The sequence below is a fragment of the Eublepharis macularius genome, chromosome 11 (genome assembly GCF_028583425.1).
Source record: "Eublepharis macularius isolate TG4126 chromosome 11, MPM_Emac_v1.0, whole genome shotgun sequence".
Lineage (NCBI taxonomy): Eukaryota > Metazoa > Chordata > Lepidosauria > Squamata > Eublepharidae > Eublepharis > Eublepharis macularius.
In genome coordinates, this window is record NC_072800.1 from 79497892 (window position 1) to 79511019 (window position 13128).

Sequence of the window (13128 nt, forward strand, 5' to 3'; positions counted from 1 at the left end):
TTGGCTTGGTACTTAGCACTTGCCAACGCCTGGGGCTCCTGGTGAACTTTGAAAAGTCCAAACTGGTGCCCAGCTGCAAAGTGTCCTACATTGGTGCACTGTTAGACTCTGTGGAGGGTAAGGCCCTTCTCCCCTTGGAGAGGGCTCGGTCCCTAAGGGGTCTAGTGTCCATGTTTAAAAGGAACCGATTCCAGTCTGTGCGCACTATCCAGTGCTTACTAGGGCATATGGCAGCGGCCACCTCTGTGGTGCCTTTTGCTAGGCTGCGTATGCGCCCGCTCCAGAACTGGTTTGTGCGGAGGTACGATGCTCTGCTGCACCCTCCGTCCCTCAAATTCTCTATCCCGAGGGTCATCCTCTCCTCCTTGGACTGGTGGCTGTCTGATGACAACTTGTTTAAGGGAATCCCCTTTGGGTATCAACACCATGACATCACGGTTACCACTGATGCCTCTCTGTTGGGATGGGGGGCTTACTGTGGTGATGTGTCTGTGCAGGATGTCTGGTCTGACAGGGAAAAGACCCACCATATCAATGTGCTTGAACTAAGGGCCATTCGTTTCGCACTTGTGTCTCTTACAGCACTGCTGAGAAATCGTCAGGTCTTGGTGCAGACGGACAACACGACTGCCATGTACTACGTGAATCAGCAGGGGGGCACAGTGTCCATGGCCCTGTGCCGGGAAGCCACGCTCACTTGGCAGTGGGCTATCAAGAACGGCGTGTCGCTCCGTGCTATACACGTGGCTGGGTCAGACAATGCCCGGGCAGATGCCCTCAGCAGGGTCCCTTTGCTGGACCACGAGTGGGAACTGAACGTAGAGTGCGTTGGGCCGATCTTCCAGATGTGGGGTCATCCAGTGATAGACGTGTTCGCCACTGCGGCGACCACCAAGGCCCACACGTTCTGTTCCAGGGCAGGGAGCGACCCCCTCTCTATTGGGGATGCCTTCCAGTTTACGTGGACGCAGGGCTTGCACTACATGTTTCCTCCGTTCCCCTTGATTCCCAGGGTCCTGTGCAAGATAGAGGAGGACGGGACGGACTGCATCCTGGTGGCCCCCTTCTGGCCACGGCAGGTTTGGTTCCCGAAGCTCCTGCGAATGTCCCAACGGACATATGTGAGTCTGCCCCCTCGGCAAGACCTTCTCCTAAACGGGAGCCTAGTCCACCACGATCCCAGGAAGCTGCACCTAACGGCGTGGCGGATCGTTCCTCCACGGTAGGCTTTACTGATGAGGTGCAGAGAGTCCTCCTGAACGCCCGTCGGCCGTCCACTAGGCGCGCTTATGCGGCCAAGTGGCGCAGGTTTGAACTTTGGGCACTTGCTAAAGGAGTGGTGCCTGACAGCAGTCCCTTGGGGGTTGTATTCGAGTATTTGTGCCACTTGCGTGGCCTAGGCTTGAAGGTGTCCTCCCTCAAGGTCCACCTGGCAGCGATATCAGCTGCTCACGCCCGAATTGAGGGTGCTACGGTGTTTTCTCACCCACAATCCCGCCAGTTCCTTAAGGGCATGTACAATCTTTACCCACCTGTGTCGGCGCCAGTGCCTCAGTGGTCACTGTCTTTGGTGCTCTCACGTCTCATGTTGCCTCCGTTTGAACCTATGGCTACATGCCCCTTGGATATGCTATCCTACAAGGTAGCATTCTTGGTGGCCGTCACATCGGCCAGGAGGGTCAGTGAGCTGTCTGCACTGCGGTCTGACCCTCCTTTTCTTGTGTTTCATCCCAACAAAGTGGTCCTGCGTCCCTGCCTCGGGTTCCTGCCCAAGGTGGTGTCCGCCTTCCACCTCTCGCAGGATATCTCACTGCCTGCGTTCTTTCCTCACCCTTCCTCTAAAGGGGAAAAGGCCCTTCATTCCCTAGACTTGAAGAGGGCCCTAGCCTATTACCTGGATAGGACGAAGGAATTCCGCTCCAGTCCTCACCTGTTTGTATGTTTTGGGGCCAAGGACAAGGGTAACAGGGCTTCCTCACAGACCCTGTCTAGGTGGATTGTGACGGCCATTAGCAAGGCCTATTCCCTGGCAGGGGTGGCTTGCCCGCTTCATGTCAGAGCCCACTCCACGCGGTCCCAAGCATCCTCTTCGGCACTCCTCAGGGGGGTGCCCCTGGTTAACATTTGTAAAGCAGCCACATGGTCCTCTGCAGACACCTTTGTCAGGCATTACGCCGTTGATGTCAATGCGGAGCAGGATGTATCTGTGGCCAAGGCTGTCTTACACTCCCTTTTTTCCTGAGGGAGTTTTGGTATGACTTTCTTGGCGTACCTGTTGGGTACCCTTGAGTGAAAGTGTGTATATATGTACCTGGGGGTGTGTATATATGTAAATATTGGGTATTTATGTGTCCTTACACAGTTTTTTACATAGATGTATATATGCATATCTATTTATTGTTGTTCTTGTTTGTTCAATAAAATTGTGTTGGACTTCACCCCCGCCTTCCTTATTGTGTGAAGCTTGGTACACTCCCATGTGTGGAGGCACAGAAGAACGAAGATGAAAACAGGGTTAACATACCTGTAACTTATGTTCATCGAGTTCTTCTGTGCTGACACACAACCCTCCCTCCTACCCCGCTGTGAACTCCAATGCACAATAATGTGATGGCTGTAACGGAAATTGGTGTTTTTAAGGTGTTATGGCTGAAGTGTGTTGGTCAAGCGGCGGCAAGGGAGAACTGAGGGAAGGGGCCGTTGGTCGCTGGAGGATCACGTGACCGTTTGGGCGGGAAAACGGTCGCTGAGGCGCGCGACAAACGGCCCCTTCGGAGCCATGGAAGCTCTAGAAAATTCTCCGGCGGCTGGCCTGCGCCTGCGCAGTCCCATGTGTGTCAGCACAGAAGAACTCGATGAACATAAGTTACAGGTATGTTAACCCTGTTTTTTGTCCCATGAGCTGGATGGATCCAACCTGCTTTTCCACTGGTGAAAAGGGGAGAGAGGAAGGAGTCCCCCTTGATTACCAAAAAGTCTGTGCCTGGGATTGTGGAGGGACCTGCATTTGTGTATTGGGGGCTGTAATAGGGAGGGGGACTGAGTAAGTGTGACGGACAGGAGACAGGCCTGCTCCTGAAAGGTAGAACAACCACTCAGCTGTTTCATCACCTTTCAAAAGGACGGATAGAATGTTGGACGAAAACACAGCCACAGTTAGTTGGTGCCTGCCTCAGCACAAAAAGCATACACAATCAATGGTAGCTCTGCCTGGTAGTGTGACTGAGTGATTTAGCTCTGCCTCTGGGAGAGGACAGAGTTGTGTCTGGTGATGAACATACTTTGTACCCTTTTGTTTGTCTTTTGGATAAGGGCAAGTTAGTACGTGTGTGGAAACCTGTGTGTGAAAAGATCCAACCTGGTGGCTAGGCATCGAAAGCCTGTTAGTACTAAAGAGTACTCAGACCATAATCTGAAGCCACAGCTTGCTCAAATTTCCCATTTGTGTTGAGTCTGTGGGGACTCCCCCTTGCTTCTTTTCTTCATTGTCAAATTTAAGAGCCTCAGTCAGGTTTCTCGTTTGAATGCTGGCAAACTTGAGCTGCTGAACTGTTCATTAAAAACAAGCTGTACATAATTAAGTCTTCTTTTTTATATATACATGTCCCGATTTAATGATCTCTGAATTCTAAGTCACCACAAAACATACCTCGTGGCAGAGAACTGCTCTGACTCTCGAGCGGTGGAGAGATGTTGGATCTCTGTGTCCTTAATAGTCCCTTGTAAAACTTATTGGGAGTCACCAGGGATTTTTTTCAGCGGGAACGCGGTGGAACGGAGTTCTGGAACCGCTTGAAAATTGTCACATGGCTGGTGGCCCCACCCCCTGATCTCCAGACAGAGGGGAGTTTAGATTGCCCTCCGCGCTGGTGCGGAGGGCAACCTAAACTCCCCTCTGTCTGGAGATCAGGGGGCGGGGCCACCAGCCATGTGACTATTTTCTCCGAGGGCAACCCACGGAGTTCCACCACCTCTTTTCCCAGAAAAAAAGCCCTGGGAGTCACCGACTTATCCTGGACAAAGTGGGGCAGGAATGCAAAGAGGCACTTGCAATAGGAGACCCAAGTGTTTCCAGTCATCCTTTCTCCTTCTTCTAGGGGCTCCAGCATCCTCCAGTTTAGCACTGTCCTGAAACAACTGTGAATGTGATCATTGCTCTCAGTTCACCCAGACATTATTCTTAATCACTTGAGCACCTCTTGCTCCCTTATACCATTTCTCTGTTGCCAGGCAATCACAACAGCAGCAAGCGTATTGGTATTAGCTGCCTGGTGTGTTCTTATTTCACTTGCAAATGCTATACCTCCCCCCCACACACACACACGTAGACTGCAGACCACTGTGGTTCCCTGTATGCAACCTTAGCTTTCAATATATGAGCTATCAGAGTGCATGTGTGAGAACAAGGGAGAAGGGCAAAGGCATTTATATAAAAATAATCCGATGAGCACATTTACCAAGAGACCCAAGAAAGATAAGCAGCAATTAAGTAACAGATAAAATTAATTTTAGAGGATAGGTTACTTGGACATTTGTGTGCTGTTAACAGGTAATGGTTTCAATCAATGGATAAAGAAATTCTCAAAGCTTCTTTGTCCATTCTTCTTGTTTCATAATCTCCTTCCCCAAGGTGAAAATTAATAATATTTATTTATTAAGCACTTAAAAGAAAACAAAATGCTGTACTATTAAACAGAGAATGAAGTTTTACAAGGCTTACAATCTAAATAAACAGACTCACAAGCAGGTGACCCACAGGTGACTGTGCACAGTTTTAATAACTCTCTTCTAGAATTTTCCTGTCCAGATAAGAAAATCCAGAAGGTGAATTATTCCAGTAATGCAGGAATCCCTGGTATGTTGCCTTTGGGTTCCCTGGAGCCTGCTGAGATCTTTCCTGATGCTGGATGAGTTACTGATGACTTCTACAGTTTTGGCAGCAGAGACTTCTCGTTAGCTGGGGCAGATAAGCAAGAAGCAATGGCAACCAGGAGGAGCAGCTGCCATCTAGTCACTTGTGCTCTCAATTGGTTGGTGTCATGGCCGAGCTTGAAATGGGGACTTCCGAAGAATGTTTTTCCAAGGTGCCCCCGCATCTAGAACAAGCACTTTGAGTGTGGGATATTAAAATTAGGGATGCTGCTTCATTGCTTACATTTTGGCAGGTGAACTTACTATGTTTGACCTCTGCAATCACTTCTAAAGTAAGCCTGAATCTCCTTTCCTCACTGCCACCTTTGAGCCACTGCTTAACAGTTTTGCAGCTGCACAGCAGCTGTAGTGGAGTTTCTTTTCCTTCATCCTTGCAAGCATCTGTGTAGAACAGGGTTACCACCCCACAGCTCCTCTTTCCCACTGCTGCTCTGAGAAAATATATTTTTTTAAATGGCTGATGGTGTGATGTCACTTCTAGGGGAAAACTAGAAGTGATGTCACACCTCTCAAGGAACTGCCAGAAACTGTATGGTAAAACCATATTTTTTGACAATTCCTAGAGGGGACTGACAGCGCTTTCAGGAAAAATTGATGGCTGCCTGCCATGTCCCTGTCCCCGTCTCCTGCAAGTTGTCTACACAGGAAAATCCAGGAGGTGAATAATTGCAATAGTTTAATATCCAGTGGTGTCTTGACCTGGATAGCCCAGATGAGCCTGATCTTAGAGGCTAAGCAGGGTTCACCTTGGTTAGTAATTGGATGGGAAACTTCCAACAAAGACCAGGGTTGCAGGTCAAGGCAATGGCAAACCACTTCTGTTAGTCTCTTGCCTTGAAAACCGTGCCAAGGGTCCCTATAAGTCAGCTATGACTTGAGAGCCCTCTCCACCACCAATATCCAGTGGTATAAAAATGCAACCTTGACTGCTGTTGATATTTTTAATTGCTATTTATTTAAATTGTTTAAATGCTGGAGTTTATTGGGGAAACTAATTTTTGTTGTGAGGTAGAGTATAAATATTTAAAATAAGAAATGCATAAATTCCATGAGTTAGTGAGGACCTGGAAGTTGTTATTGGAGTGGATACAATCAGTTTTTCTGTTGATAAAAAGGAAGAAGAGGGCTCCCTTTGACCACCCAAAAAAGGCTGTGCTATGGATCCTGGGAGTTTCATGAACAAAACGTATATGGGACACTGAGGCTGAGTGGAAAAGATTACGGGATCCATCCTTATTTTTAAGATAATGTTGACCTTCTCCTTATATTGAACCAATCCCTAAGCTAAGGGGATGTGTATAAGTTCTTCTGCCTCTTTATGGAGAAGGACCTTGTTCCCTCTGCCTGTTTTTTACTGACAGAAACCAATGCTTGATGGCTACCATACTCTTACAGTTGTGGTTGTGTCCCAACAGCTACTGAGGAAAATCATTTCTTAAAGCTTCAAGTGTTGCTTCTATCTTTTTAAGGGTTTTTTTAAACTCCCAGTGTTTTTGTTGTTATTGTTTTATATTTCAGATTTTTCCACAAACCTGGGGTTTTTCTCAGGTTTGTAGAAAGATGTGTCTTTTCTGTTCACAATTCAATTCTCTGGATTTAAGTATCCACAGATGGGGCCATGTTAAGAATTAGCTATAGTGATATGAGTGTTTTTTAAATATCTACTTATTGTAAGCCATCTTGATCTTCAGAAAGGTGTGATATACATTTTTAAATAAATAAGGTGGGTCTTGGCTTCATTTTGGAATAGAACCAATAGAACATGCCAGTCCTGCCTGTGCTGGCTTACTCTTGAAACACCTAATAACATCATCATAATAACATTCGTTTCATATACTGCCCTTCAAGACAACTTAATGCCCACTCAGAGTGGTTTACAAAGTGTGTTATTATCCTCATGACAATCAGTCTGTGAGGTGGGTGGGGCTGAGAGGGTTCGGAGAAGCTGTGACTGACCCAAGGTCACCCAGCTGACTTCAAGTGGAGTATCGGGGAATCAAACTCAGTTCTCCAGATTACAGTCCTGCTGTTTTAACCACTACACTAAACTGGCTCTCAAGCTTGGAATGCTTGGATGCTTCCTAAAATATGACAAACTAGAAGTGATGTGCTCTACCAGGAAGCCTCATATAAGTAACGTGGAGATACATTGAAGTGAGGGGAGCTTATTTCATGTTGAGTCAAGAAACATTCTTAAATCACACTTTCGTGTCCATATGCCCTTTCAGTTTAAGGATCAATGCATGTGCTTGCACACACGGGTATATTGCAGAGATGTTTCCTAGTGCAAGTAATCCCTATCTTAACCAATTTTTTTTAAAAATTTTAAAATAGTTTTATTTAACAAAACAAAACAACATTTTATAACATATAACAACTTGGTGTATACAACAACTTGGTACATGAAGAAAAGTTACAATTGTAATGTGAGGCTAACATTCAGATATTATATACAACATCAACGTTTTTATAAGTGAAACGCTATGTGCCGATGGGTTCAGTCTATTAAAGTATTGTCATGACAGTAAGTAGAGTTCTTTAGCTTTACTGTTCTAAAATATTACGGTATATAGAACTCGAAGGCTGCATATCATTCTTTTCAATGAACTCAAAAAAGGGCATCCATTTCTCATAAAAATTGTTTTTGCATTAATTGAGTTGGAAGCTTGAATTCTGTCAGTAATTTTTTCGATATGAATTGGTCCCAAACTCGAGAGTACCACTGGGACATTGACGGAGGAAGATGATTTTTCCAATTAAAAGCTATTAATGACTTTGCTGAGTTTAAGAGACTTGTTATGAGTTGTCTATATATGTTTGGGATTCGAATTTCATGCCAGAGGTCTAGGAATATCAATTTTGGATCCAATGGAATCTTGTATGATGTTATATTTTTTATGTGTTCTACGACATCACCCCAAATTTATGTATTACTTCACATTGCCACCAGTAGTGTGAGTAAGTGCCAATCTCTCCACATTTTCTCCAACATAGAGGGGAATAAGATGGAATGATTTTAGACAGTTTATTGGGAGTGCTGTACCATCTTGTAAGAATTTTAAATGCTTGGAGTCGCACATTGATTTCGTGTGATTTTAGTAGAGGGGAAGACCAAATTTGTGTCCATTGTTCCTGTGAAATTGCTGTCTCACATTCTTGTTGCCATTTATCTTGGTAGACATACTTATTCGGTTTGGTGTTATGCAGTATGATGTTATATACTTTGGAAATTAAACCTTTTTCTACTTTGGAAGTTGGATCTAGTAGAGTTTCAAAATCCGTTTTGGGTTTGTGGAGTATGTTGTTCAATTTTATTTGTTTGGCCATGTATGAAATTTGGAAGTAAATAAACCATGGTATCAAAACCTGCGTTGTCTTTTCAATTTCTTCTTTAGTTTTAAGGCCTTTTTTTGATGTTAAGTCTGAGAGTTTTATTATATTTAGATTTTTCCAATAGTTCCGAATGGTTTGTTGTTTGCCTGGGGGGTACCAATCTTGAAGTAGAAATGAGGAGTACCGCGATATTTTAGGGAGTAATTTTCTTTTATGTGTGTCCCAAACTTTGAGTAAGTGAGTTATGAAAATATTATTGTTAAGTTGTTTTGGACGGGAAGTATGTTTACTCCAAAGAATTTCATGGAAAGACATAGAAGAGGTAAAGTGACATGATGCCCGAATCCACTCAGTATTATAATTTGTTTTTAGAGATTGTATTATTTTGGCAAGATGTATCGCATTGGCGTAAGTGGTGATATCCGGGTATTTGATGCCACCATTAACTGTGAGCTGTCTCAAGATTTGGAAAGAGATTCTGGGTTGGTTGTTGTGGGTTTTCCGGGCTGTATTGCCGTGGTCTTGGCATTGTAGTTCCTGACGTTTCGCCAGCAGCTGGGTTTTTTATAATTCCATAAGAACCTATTCAGAATAGTTTGCCAGTGATGTAAAGTGGATTTAGGAGGGAGAAAAGGGATACTGAGAAAAAGAAAAATGAATTTTGGAAGAATAAAGGCTTTAATTAAGTTTAATCTGTCTTGCCATGCTAAATGCTGCTTATTCCAATCATGGATGTTTAATTTTAATTCCTTAATTTTCTTTATATGGTTAAATTTTATGATGTGGTTTACGTTATTGGGGATATTAACTTCCAAATTAAGGAGATATTTATCAAACCACTGGTAATTATATAATTCACAAAGCTCATTTTTAGTTTTTGGAGCTAAATTAATTGGGAGAATTGTGGATTTGGATATGTTAGTTTTGAGGCCAGAAATTTGCGCAAAAAAATTAAGCGTTTTTTCCAATTGCTGTAGGGAATCTTTAGGGTTCACAAGGTATAAAAGAATGTCATCTGCAAACATACTTAGTTTGAATACCTTATCTTGGACAGTTATACCGTGAATGCTAGTATCGTTCCGGATTTGAACTGCTAGGGGTTCTATGGCGAGGGCAAACAAAAGAGGTGAAAGAGGACATACCTGTCGTGTTCCCCTAGATATAGTTATTGGTTGTGATGACTTATTGTTTATTATAATTTGAGCTTTGGCATGGGAATATATTGTTTTAACGGATTGTATGAATTTGTTTCCAAAATTCATGTGGTTCAATAGGGATAGGAGATAGGGGATTTCTAGCGAATCGAAAGCTTTTTCCATGTCCAGTGAGAGGAAAAGCGATTCTGTTGATGTTTGTTGTTTACAGGAGGTGAGTAGTGTTAAAGTCTTGTGAATGTTATCTGCGATGTCTCTACCGGGGATAAATCCAGTTTGATTTTGGTGAATGTAGTTACCTATAAAGGAGTTCAGTCGTTTGGTCATTATTGCGGTAAAAATTTTATAATCTGTATTTAATAGGGAAATGGGACGGTATGAGGCTGGGTTCATGATGTTTCTACCTGGTTTTGGAATTACAATAATTGAGGCATTACACCATGTAGGCGGAAGAAGGCCATGGTCAAATAGTGTATTACAAGTTTCTGTTAATAATGGTGTTATGTTAGTATTGAATTTTTTATAAAACTCTATCGGAAAACCATCTGGGCCTGCAGTTTTGTTGTCCTTTTGTTTTTTGATCACCTCTAGTATTTCTTTTGATGTGATGGGTTCATTTAAAAGTTGTTTGTGTTTTCCTTCTAATTGTTGTTCCTTCTAATTGTTGTTATTGAGAAATAGCGTTATGTTATCCACAGTAGGGTTTTTTGATGTATATAATTTTTTGTAGAACTCTTCCATAATATGGGTTATTTCCCTTGGTTTGTTTTGAACAACCCCTTTGGAGTCTATCAGAGCTGTTATTGTTTTGGACGCTCTTATTTCTTTTATTCTCCATTAGAGTATTTTTAGTTGTTTTGGTGAGTAGTGCCAGTATTTTGTTTCAGGTATAAAATATTTTTTTGTATCTGGGAAATTTCCATTGAGTCTAAAATTTTGTGTTCATTTAGCAGTTTGTGGTAGATTTTTTTGCTTCCTGATTCCTTGTGTTTTTGTTCTAGCATTTTGATGTTATTTATAATTAATAGTTTTTGTTTTTTTTAAATTTATTTTCATGTGCCGAAATTGATATTAAATGGCTTCTCAGGACTGCCTTAAGGGCATCCCATTTCATATGTGGGCTTACTTCAGGAGTATCATTATCTTTCAAATAGTTGCTGATATGTTGTTCAATTAATTTGACTGTTGACTCTTTATATAGAAGAGATTTATCTAGAGTCCAGTGTTTTTCAGGAGTTGTTTGTGCTTCTATGGTGTATGAGCAGGAAGTCCAGGCGTGGTCTGACAATGTTATGTTTCCAATTTGTGCATTAATTATTGTGTTTTTTAATTTTTCTGTAACTAATATGTAGTCAATTCTAGTGTAGATGTTGTGACGTGGTGAGAAATAAGTGTAGTCTTTTTCTTGTGTGTGCAGCAAACGCCAAATATCTATCAAGTCGAATTTTTTCTGTAGAGGTACCAGTCCAGTGTTGTTCCTTTTACTTTGATTGCTATAGTGAGATTTATCTAATTTATAATTGCAGATGTAATTGAGGTCTGCCCCTATCACTGTTTCCCTTTCTTGGAAGTTTTTTAGTTTGTTGAGAACTTCTTCTATAAAGTTTAATTGATTTAAATTGGGCGCATATACTGATGCAACAGTGATTTTTTGATTTTTTATTATTCCCTTTATAAATAGATATCTACCTTGGGGATCTTTGAGGGTTGCTATGTGTTGATAGTCTGTAGTTTTGGCTATGATAATTGAAACCCCTCTTGATTTGGAGGAACCATGTGCGTGGAATTGCTGTTTAATCCATCTGGCTTTTAATTCAGATTTGTTGTTTGGTTTGAGATGCGTTTCTTGTAGAATTGCTATGTCAGCCTTTAAACTGTATAAATTTGATAGTATTCTCCGTCTCTTTATTGCATTGTTAATCCCTTTAACATTGTAAGAGATTATATTAATTTTTGAATGAGACATGTTTCACTGTCTAGGAGATTATTTTCAAAAGGAACAGTATAAATTGTAATTACCAATTAAAAATATGGTAAATAGAAATATAACTTAAATTCCAAGTATCTTCTTTCTTTAGTCTATTGCTATTACAAGTACAAATAGTTTTTATACATCTTGATTGTGTTATTACCGACTTAAATTAGATTGTGGTTTACCACCTCTAAAACAATAAGCTTCAAATATTATTCAAACACACTCTCCTATAAAATTATTATCAAATTTCTAATCCCCTTTTTATTATTTATATATATATATATATATATATATATATATATATATATATATATATATATATATATATATATATGCTGTAAGTATGCCCCCACAGGATATCATGAATTATTTAAATAAATAATTTTTTTAATATAATTTTTTAAAAAAATTTTACTATACGTTTTTTTTTAGTTTTTTAAAAAAAATATGTTTTTTTTATATAGAGAGGGTTTTGATAGCCTCAAGCTCTTTTTTTATCCAACTAAAATACAATACTATATTCACTCTTATAATATAACCCCACTTAACAACACAACTGCATATCTTGTCTTCAGTGTTTCACTTTCAACAAATATATTTTGTAAAGTAAATAAGAAATTTGTAGATAGTAATAAATTCCAAGTACTCAAATCTATATCGTGATTAATTAACTTTCCCCCTTAAAAGATTGTGGTTATACCACTATGTAACTTGCCTTTAATATATCAATTTTAACAAATATTAAATTTTGTAATGAAAATAGGTGAATTGTAAATACTAATAAATTCCAAACACCCAAGTCTATATATTAAACAATTAACTATCCCCCCTTAACTTAACCCCCTTCCCCTTAAATTCCCTTTATTATTTGTCTATTGATTAAAGAAATTGTGATTGTGACTTTCTTGCTGGAGTTTAAGCTTCTATTTTCAGCTTTATGCTCTTTCCCACCCCCCTGTTCCCTCCCAAAAAATCTTGTATATAGACGCCAAAATCTATATTAATTCTTCTGACTTATTATCTTCCTAAACTAATATTGATTGATATCTTAAGGCTATAAATTATGAGGACTTAAATATTCTAGCACTTTAGTTATTAAGGCTTTTGAATAGAAATAGATCAACTTTAAAAGCTAACTTACCCACCCCACCCTAACCCCCTTCTATTTACAAAAATCCCCTCCCACTCCCTTGATTATTCCTTAATAAACTTTGATGTAAGTATAATTAGTACAGCTTCCTGTAGCTGAGAGGTTACTTTACCCTCTACAGCCGTCGATCTCTAACTTAAGTTAGCAAGCTGTCTAAAAAAAACCAAAATCAGAGGGAGCTCTTGAGTATCCATACTCTCCCTTGCCATGAACCCCCAATACAATGCTGTTGTTATACTCAGTTTTTAACTATACCCTTGTTACTTATTACATAGAAGTCTCTCTTGCTTGTTCATGTTGGATGCACGGGGATCTTGCTTCCTTTAAGGGGAGAAAGTGCTTGGTCCATCTTCCTTTTCTGTGAAATTTTGTCCAGATCCATCGGTGTGTCTGCATTGATGTTTTGTAGAAGCATTTTTCCGGAGTCTTCATCTGATGCAGTTAGGTGTCTTCCTTAGAAGTTGACTGATAGAGTGGTCAAATTCATCCATCTGTATGGGATCTCAGATTGTTTTAAAGCTTCCGTGACTGATCTCATTTGCTTTCTTTTATTCAGAACCTCGCCGGGTAAGTCTGTTAAGACT